This window comes from Loxodonta africana, chromosome 10, assembly GCF_030014295.1.
Source record: "Loxodonta africana isolate mLoxAfr1 chromosome 10, mLoxAfr1.hap2, whole genome shotgun sequence".
Taxonomy (NCBI): Eukaryota; Metazoa; Chordata; class Mammalia; order Proboscidea; family Elephantidae; genus Loxodonta; species Loxodonta africana.
The window spans coordinates 108,705,043-108,715,255 of NC_087351.1; positions in this window are offsets into that span (position 1 = coordinate 108,705,043).

Here is a 10,213-nt window from a genome sequence, read left to right on the forward strand (position 1 = left end):
AAGTCTTCAAGGTGACATCTTTGCTTTTCAACACCTTAAAGAGGTCTTTTGCATCAGATTTGCCCAATGCAATGCGTAGTTTGATTTCTTGACTGCTGCTTCCAAGGATGTTGATTGTGGATCCAAGTAAAATGAAATTCTTGACAACTTCAATCTTTTCTCATTTATCATGATGTTGCTTATTGGTCCAGTTGTGAGGATTTTTATTTTCTCTGTGGTCTTTGATCTTCATTAGTAAGTGCTTCAAGTCCTCCTCACTTTTAGCAAGCAAGGTTATGTCACCTGCATAATGCAAGTTGTTAATAAGCCTTCTTCCAATACTGATACCCCATTCTTCTTCATATACTTCAGCTTCTGGGATTATTTGTTCAGCATATAGATTCAATAGGTATGGTGAAAGGATACAACCTCAACACACACCTTTCCTGTCTTTAAACCATTCAGTATCCCCTTGTTCTATTCAAACGAATGCCTCTTGATCTATGTACAGATTCCTCACGAGCACAATTAAGTGTTCTGGAATTCCCATTCTTCGCAATGTTATCCATAATTTGTTATGATCCACACAGTCTAATGCCTTTGCATATTCAATAAAAGACACATAAACATCTTTCTGGTATTCTGTTTTCAGCCAAGATCCATTTGACATCAGAAATGATATCCCTGGTTACACACCTGCTGCAGTCATTTTTGAATGATCTTCAGCAAAATTTTACTTATGTGTGATATTAATGATGGTGTTCAATAATTTCTGCATTCAGTTAGATCACCTTTCTTGGGAATATATATGGATCTCTTCCAGTCGGTTGGCCGGGTAGCTGTCTTCCAAATTTCTTGGCATAGACGAAAAGGACTTTAGATGCTATTATAAATACGTTTAATGATTTCAAGGAAAAAATGAACATAATTAATAGAGAAATGGAAGGTATAAATAAGAATCAAATGGCATTTCCTTAAATAAAAAATATAGTATCTGTGAAATGAAAAATTCACAGGATGGATTTAATAGCAGATTAAAACAAAAAACCAAACCCATTGCCATGGAGTCAAATTCTGACTCATAGCGACCATATAGGACAGAGTAAAACTGTGCCATAGAGTTTCCAAGGAGTGCCTGGCAGATTTGAACTGCCGACCCTTTAGTTACCAGCTGTAGCACTTAACCGCTATGCCACCAGGGTTTCCAATAGTAGATTAGGGACTACATAATAAAAGATAAGTGAAATCAAAGACAGGGAAATAGGAAATATCGAAACTGAGGCACACAGAAAAAAATGCTGAAAAATAAATAAATCTTCGTGATCTGTAAGACAATATCAAGCAGTCTACATATGTATATACATTTTCAGTCCCTCAGGAGAGGGTAGCATGGCCAAAAACTTTTCACATTTGATGAGTAAATCCACCGGTGCAAGAAGGTTAACAGGCTCAAAGCAGGATAATCAAAGAAAGCCACTGCAAGGCAAATCACAATCAAAGTGCTGAAAATCAATGTTAAAGAGAATATCCTAAAACAGTCAGAGAAAAAACAAATTAGCACAGAGGTACAAAGATAAGAATTTCCCAAAAAAACTTCTTACAATAAGCCATAGAAACACTGGAGACTAAAAAAGAATGGAATAATATCTCTAAATTGCTGGAAGAAATAAAAACTGTGAACTTAAAATTCTAAACCCAGCAAAAATATCCTTCAAAAATGAAGGTTGAAAGACGTCTTAACACATGCAAAAGCTGAGAGAACTGCCAAGAGACTTGAATCACAAGAAATATTCAAGGGTTGTTCTTCAGGAAAAATGATACCAGATAGAGATTCAGAATGAAGAGCACCAAAAATAGTCAAAGGGTGAGTAAATATAAAACACTCTTTCTCATTAAATTTTTTTAATGATATTTATTTAAAGCAAAAATAATAACAATGTACCATGGGTTTATAACGTGTAAAAGTAAAGTTGGTGACCATAATAGCATGAAGAATGGGCGGGCGAAATGAGGTATACTGTTGTAAGATACGTTATCCATCAGGTGATGGTATGATATTATTTGAAGGTTGATTGTGACAAGTTAAAGATGTGTAGTGTAAACCCTAGGGCAACTACTAAAAAAACAAAGGTATAGCTTTAAAAGATTTCAATAAAAGTATGTGGCACACAGCTGTCACACACTACCCTGTAACCTCATGGAGGACAGGGGCAAGTTTTATCTTTGTGTCCCCGTGCTCAGCTCAGGGCTTGGTACTTAATAAGTGCACAAAACACATGCGTTGAATGAATGAATGAATAGCAGTCTGAAGGCCAATGAGTTCACATCCGGAGGTACCTGCCTTCTCTGGGGACTCAGCCAGGCCCAGGTTCCTCTGAAACAGGGGACATCAAGGGTCTTTCCAGTCAATGTCATATGGAAGTAGGAGGAGGCCAAGAAAGGAGTTAACTTACTCCAGCATCTTTCATGGTGGACTAACCATGTGAATTAGAACCCATAACCCATTGCCATTGAGTCAATTCCAACTCACAGTGATCCTATAGGACAGAGTAGAACCGTCCCATAGGGTTCCCAAGGAGCAGCTAGTGGGTTCGTACTGCCGTCCTTTTGGTTAGCAGCCGGATGCTTAACCACTGCGCCCCAGGGCTCCAGGTGAGCTAGAAAGAAGGGGTTAAACTTACATGCCAGGACTGAGAGAATGCAAGGAAGTGGACGGCTCACCTCTCCTAGAACATATTTCATGTCTTCCAGCCTCCCTGTCCTTCTCCATGGTTGCCTTTCATTTATTCATCAAATACTTATTGAGCACCTACTATGTGCCAGGCACTATTATAAGCACTTGGGCTACATCAATGAAAAACCCAGAGTCAAAAAAAAACTCTGCCCCCTTGGAGCTTATATTCTAGCAGGGGAAGACAAACAAAAACAACAAAATAAACAATACAGAAGTGAATCACATAGCATGTTAAGAGCTAAGCAGTAAAAAGAACAGGAAGAGGCATCAGAAGTCCTTAATGTGTTGGCATTTCAGGTTGCGTGGTCAGGGAAGGCTTTACTGAGACGGAGACATTTGAGCAAAGACTTGAAGGAGACAAGGGAGCGAGGCCTGAGTCCATCTGAGGGAGAGTGCTCCAGGCAGAGGGGACGGCCAATGCAAAGGACCTGTGAGCTGCATTCCTGGTGTGTGTGAAGAACAGCAAGGGCTGGCTGGAGTGAATTGGGAGGTGGGGGCAGTTAGCAGGTGATGAGATCAGAGGTAACAGGGAAGATTTGTAATGGGGGGAAGATCACGTAGGGCTTTGTAAGGACCCTATATGTTCACTATGAATCAGAATGAACTTGACAGCAACAGGTTACAGGTAAGGAGCCTGGCTCTTATTCTAAGGACAGCAGGGAGCCATTGAAGGGTTTGGGGCTGAGAAATGACACACACTCTTTCAAGGAACCACTCTGACAGCTATGTTAAGAACAGACAGTGGGGGAAGGGCAGAAGTAGGGACACCATCAGGAGATTCTAGCAACCATTCACACATGGGAGGTAGCAGTGCAGGCGGTTTGTGGTGTGGATATGGGGTCGGGCTGGTGCAATCATCAGCTTCAGAAAGGCCGGTTGAGGCAGGTGTATTCCAAGCCCCAAGGTACCCACTCCCTGCCACACTGCAGTAGGGTGGGGAGGCAAGTGTTCCTCTCCCTGCAGAGAGTGGTCGGGCAGTACCGGGTTTGGATCTTGCCTCTTCCTCTTATTTACTGTGAGACTGTGGGCAAAACTACCTGGTCTCAGGTTTTTTCATCTGTACAAGGGATAAGAATAATAAGGGAGTACTGGTGGGTTTTAAATGAAATAATGTGTGTAACGTGCCTAGGATAGAACCTGAGACTTTCACAGGGCTCCATAAATATTATCTATTACATTATAGTTATTGTTATTGAACGGGAGCAGCTATCTAGGGGTTGGCATCACTTGTTTATCATTTGGTTTTAGAAAACATGTTTCCTCCCACCCTATGCCCAAGCTCTTCTCACATCATAGCTCCCAAAAACAGAACTGGAGTATTTGTTTGATGGCAGAGGAATTGCTCTTGTGTAACCTGGGGACTTTAATCAGTGTTCCATATAAGGTCGCTGTGAGTCAGAAGGAGCCCTGGTGGCACAGTGGTTAAGATCTTGGCTGCTAACTGGAAGGTTGGCAGTTCAAATCCACCAGCTGCTACTTGGAAACCCTATGGGGTAGTTTTGCTCTATCTTACAGATTCGCTGTAAGTCCGAATCCACTCGATGTCAACAGGAAATGAATTGGAATTGACTTGACAGCAATTTTTTTTTTCCTTTTGGTATATCGAGAATAGTGGGGAAGAATTTCTTGACAATGATGCTCAATTCCCCCACCTGTGTGATATGAGTCTGGGTGTCCTCATTTTTTCATCTGTGAAAACACTGTGCCAGGTACTGTGCCAGGTGCCAAGGATACAGCAGAGAGCTTAATCGGATCATCCCATTAATGATCAAGGGCTCTGAAGGACAGGGAGGCTGTCTGATGAGAGGAGCTGGTCATGGACCTGGGTGTGGAGTGGTCAGGCATGGCTTCCTGGAGGAAATAATGCTTCCACTGAGATCTGAAGGCCATGTGGGGTGAGTGAAAGAGACATTGGAACAAGAAAGGTGAGGGAGGCTGGGTCCTGCAACACTGGATGAAAGAACTGGAATGACCTGGGCAGATGCGCAAGGGGCATTCCACTTTGGCTCTGGACACGTTGTGAGTGGGACTCATTCCACACCAGCCGTACTGACAACATCCACAATCTGCCTTGTTCACAAGAGCTGCATATGAGACATCATCCCTGGTAGAGGGGGAAAGGGTACGGGATCCCAGCAACAAAACTGGAGGGGACTTCCAGACCACAGAGAACCCTGTCCATGCTTGTCCCAAGGCTGTGGAAGTCCAAGAAATAAGGATCATGTAAAAGAAGACCTTGTTTTTCTCAGTTCTGACTTGGTTCCTTGGTGAGATTGCCCCAGTGTATCTTAAAATATATTTATGATCCCAGGAAGGGCACTGGATTAAAGATCAAGAAGCTGAGAGTCTACTCCTTGCTCTCTACTGCCTACTGCCATATTCCAGGGGCTGGTCGTCATTCAAGGACAGGGGCCAGTCTGAATTTCTGTGTCCCCCATACCCAGCACAGTGCCAGGTATATAGAGGACTAAATGATGTTTGTTGAATGATTGAAAGTTTAAAGACAAAGCTGGCAGGAGACAACTAGAAGTCAAGTCACCTGAGAAATGGTAGGTACATGACCAGCTGTTCACTGAGAGCCCAAGGGCACCTGTCTCAATATGTACTCAGCACCATCAGAGAGGCTCTGACCAAACACACCATCTAGAAGAGCCTCCCCCCATTAATCTCTATCCCCTTACCCTAATTTATTTTTCCTCAAGGCACACATTATCATTTGAAAAGTGTATGTATGTTTTCATTTAGTTATTATTTTTATCTCTCTCACTAGACTGTAATCTTCATGAGGAGAGAACTTTTTAGAAGCATTTTAAAGATGTCATTTTATTGTCTTTTGGCTTCCATAGTTTTTCTTGGAAAGTCAGTCATAAATCTCAGAGTTGTTCCTTTGAAGGTAGTGTTCTCCTGTGGCTACTTTTAATATTTTCTCTTTGTCTTGAGTTTTTAGTGGTTAGGCTATAATGTGTCTATGTGGATTTTCTTTGTATTTATCTTGTTTGGAGTTCATAGAGCTTCCTACGCCTGTAGGTTTATATCTTTCATCACTTTTGGAAAATTCTTAGCCATTATCATTTTAATTATTGCCTCTTCTCCAGTCACTTTTCTCTCTTATTGTTGTTAGGTGCTGTTGGGTCAGTTCCAACTTATAGTGACCCCATGTACAACAGAATAAAAGATTGCCCAGTCCTGCCCCATGCTCCCAATCATTCCTATGTTTGAGCCCATTGTTGTAGCCACTGTGTGAATCCATCTTGTCAAGGGTCTTCCCCTTTTTTGCTGACCTTCTACTTTACCCAGTATGATGTTCTTCTCCAGGTATTGGTCCCTCCTGATGGAATTCCAATTATTTATTTTTATGCAAATAATGGGCACTATGTTTGTTTGCCAACTGCTCCCTCCGCCTCCAAGGTATTTTCGTAAGTGCTGCTATGCCAATTTTTTTTTCATGTTGCTGTAAAAAGAATTAGCATAGTGTGTTTATGGAAACGCCTTGTTGGGGAGGGAGCGGTTGGCAAACAAATGTAGAAGGAGCATGTTTATTGCGTAAACATATAGTACACACATGTTGGCCATTTGATCATGCCCCACACATTTCTTTTGCTCTGCTCTGTCCTCTCTATTCTTTCTTCTTCGTGTGCTTCAGTTTGGACTGACCTGTCTTCCAATTCACTAGTCCTGTGTTCTGCAGTGTCCAGTCTGCTGTGAAATCCAGCCAAAGAGTTTTCAATTTAGTTTTTTACTTGTATAGTGTCCATTTAATTTTTTCATAGCTTCCTTCTCATAATTCCAGGTTAAAATTCTCCATTTTTATCTTTTGTGCATAATTTCCTTTATTTTTAATACATATTAATCATAGTCCGTCTTGGAAGAAGTACAGCCAGAATATTCCTTAGAAGCAAAGATGGCGAGACTTCATCTCACATACTTTGGACATGTTATCAGGAGGGATCAGTCCCTGGAGAAGGACATCATGCTTGGTAAAGCAGAGTGTCAGTGGTAAAGAGGAAGACCCTCGACAAGAAGGATTGACACAGTGACAGCAACAATGGGCTCAAAGATGAAAACAGTTGTGAAGATGGCACAGCACCAGGCAGTGTTTCATTCTGTTGTATAGGGTTGCTATGAGTTAGAATCAACTCGACAGCACCTAACAACAACAATCATAATTATTTTTAAATTCCTGTTGGCTAACTTCAAAATTTATATCATCTGTCGATGTTCTTCTATTTTCTGCTTTTTTCTTATGGTTAAAGGATCATGTTTTCCTCTTCTTTGAATGTCTCATGATTTTTTTAATTGTGTGCTTGGTATTGTGCATAAATGACCCATAGGGGTTATTTATGATGTTATTTTCCACCAGGGAACATTCCTCTTTCGTCAGGATTGAGCTGGACTGTGACTGGAATAGAGGTGAGTGAGTCAGTCCACCTTTGGTTTATACCTGGTTTTCGAGGATGGCCTTTCTAAACTTTTGGTTGAGAACCTGGAGTTTCTCTAATTCCTCAATTCAAGGAAATGCTCCTTCCTGGGACTTTAGCTTATTCTGTTGCTTGTTGATGCCACAGCTTCCCAATGTCCTTAAAATATAATTTTCATAATCTCCCTATTTTTTTCTAGTTGTTGAAGCAGAAGCCCAGGCTGCTATGACCTCCTACATCCTACACGGAAGCAGAGGTGGGAAGAATAATTTTTTTTTTGTTGTTATTTACTGCTGATTCCAGGAACTTAGGACAATATATGGCACATAGTAGGTGCTCAAAAAATACTTTCTGGATTGAATTGAATCCAATACATCTGGGCTTTGAGCGGAAAACTCAGGCTTTAGTTCTAATCCTAGCTCTGGGGACCATGGAGTTGCTATTTAACATCTCTAAAGCTGTTTCCTCTCCTCGTCTGTATTATGGGGGTAATAATACCTGCCTAAAGGGTTGTAGCAAGAGTTTAAAGAGATCCTGTATGTGAAGTGCTTATCAGTGCTTTACACACAGGTGTTATAGAGTAAATTCAATGCCTTGAGTGTCATTTGTCCCACTCTGCTATGTGTTCAAGTTATTTGAGTGGCTTTCATTGCTTTAGTGGTGGTAATGATGATGGAAAGAAATGAAAGACTTGAGAGCTACTTAGAAGGCAGGCTTGGCAGCTTGGAGAAGCGTGTTTCTACACTGTGGCCTGGGCTGGCATTCTCTGAAGCACTCATGAGTGGGTTCCAAGCTTTTCTGTTATCTAGGGCTTCCTTCATGTAACAACAGAGATCACAATAGTATAAAAATGTGCAAGCAACGGGATGTTGTCCCCATTGTATGGGGATGGTGGGGAGCTGGGGAAGAGGACGTGAGAAGGATAAACCTTGACATCTTTTTAACTTGATGTGAATCCCATTGAGAGTGTGGACTGTCAGAGCCAAGGTCTGGGGCCATCAGGAATTATCCATCAACTCTAGTCAGGTGACAGGGGCTTGGGAGCCCCCACAACCTGACTCCAAGCTTTCTAATTGCCCCTGAAATAGATTTTAATTAACATGGAAGCTGTTGAGATCGTCAATCAATTCTGCTATTTGAATCAAATAATTGGCCAAACATTTTGAGATTCTCCAAACCCCTGTAATAAACAGCAAGGAGAAGAAGAGGCTTAGAATTTACTACCCACGGCTCAGTCTCAGGTTTGGCATCATAAAGCTTCCTGTGGGCCTTCTTAGCCCTGGGCATTAAACAGCCTGTGTGTGTGTGTATATGTGTGAGAGAGAGAAAGAGAGAGACATAATCTTTAATTAAGAGTTTGCTTATTAAACAGCAGCATTTCCAAATGATATAGATGTCTTCTCATTGACTATTTTTGATGGAGAGATCACAGGCAGACCATCTCTCTCTGCCAGCAGTAAGATGAATTGATCACAAGGCTTTTCCCAGGCATCTGGGCTTTCTACCACAGATTTGGAGACTGCCTGGGAAATGCAGAGAGCCTAGGATCTGGTCAAACAAACTGCATTTAAATTCTTTCTCAAACCCTTTAATAGGTTTAGGTTCAGATAGTCCCTGGGTCGTGCAAACTCTTAAAAGCTTAACTGCTAACTGAGAGGTCAGTATAGTAAAATATAGCACCCATCTGAATTTCATTACTCAGAGATACGTGAAAGAAAGGCCTGGCTATCTGCTTCCGGAAAAATCAGCCTTTGAAAACACTATGGAGCACAGTTCTACTCTGACACACATGGGGTCACCATGAGTGGGCATCGGCTTGATGGTCACTGGTCTGGTTTATTTTCGTATAGGTATAGGTGGAAGGGAATCCCTGGGTAGGGCAAGTGGTTAACATGCTCCGCTGCTAACCAAGAGGTTAGGGGTTTAAGTCCATCCAGAGCTGCCTTGGTGATTTACTTCCAGAAAATCAGCCCTCGACACACACGAGGTTGCCACGGTTAGAACTGACCTGATGGCAGCTGGAAAGTAGACAAAGGTACAGAGACAGATATATACATGTATATAAAATCCTTGGAAGTCCTTTGTTGTCTCTGAACCTCAGCTTTTCATCTTTAAAATGGGGTTAATGATAGTCTCTACCTTATGGAGTTACAGTGAGGATTAAATGAGACGATCTAAAATCCCTGGCAAAGTATCTCTCCATTTCTTTCTTTTCTTTTTCAAACTTTTCTTGGTTATTCTTTTCAATTTCCTCTTCCTGATGAACTTTAGAATCATTTTGTCAACAAATTCTCTTTTTAACTTTTGCTTACCTACACAGATTGGAGGCATTGAAAAATAGCTGCAATTTCAGCCTGTCCCCAGTCCTGCAAAACACAGGCTCCGTTTGGCAGGAGACGTTTCCTCTTCCACCTTCTGAGAGCCAGTGGTCACTGACCTCACCTCTCTGCCACCACCTGGCAGAGGTGGGAGAACTTCCTGGAGAGTCTGAGAGGATTTTCTAGTCTTTCCACCAGCCTCACCTAGGCACTGGATTTGCTGTGTCTCCTTCGGAAGGCGGTCTAGTGAAATATTGATACTTATGCTAATCTTGACACTGGTGCTGAGGCTTATATGGATGGTGGTGCTGAACTGGTGCTAATACTGGTCCTGATAATATCAGTTACAACAGCAACATGCTTACTGTTTTTTGAGTGTTTATTTTCTGTCAGGAACTGCACCAATCATTTCACGTTTTATTTCATTTATACTAAACAGTATGGACAGTTTTCCACTGCTATTCATAAGGTTTTCACTGGCCAGTTTTTTTAGAAGTAGATCACTAGGTCCTTCTTCCCAGTCTGCCTTAGCCTGGAAGCTCTGCTGAAACCTGTCCACCATGAGTGATCCTGCTGGTATCTGAGATACTGGTGGCATAGCTTTCAGCACCACGGCCACACGCAAGCCACCACAGTACAACAGAGTGACAAGGAGTGAGGAAGGTCGAAGAAGAATTGATGCCTTTGAATTATGGTATGGGTGAAGAATATTGAATATACCACAGACTGCCAGAGAATGAACCATTTTGTCTTGGAAGGAGTAC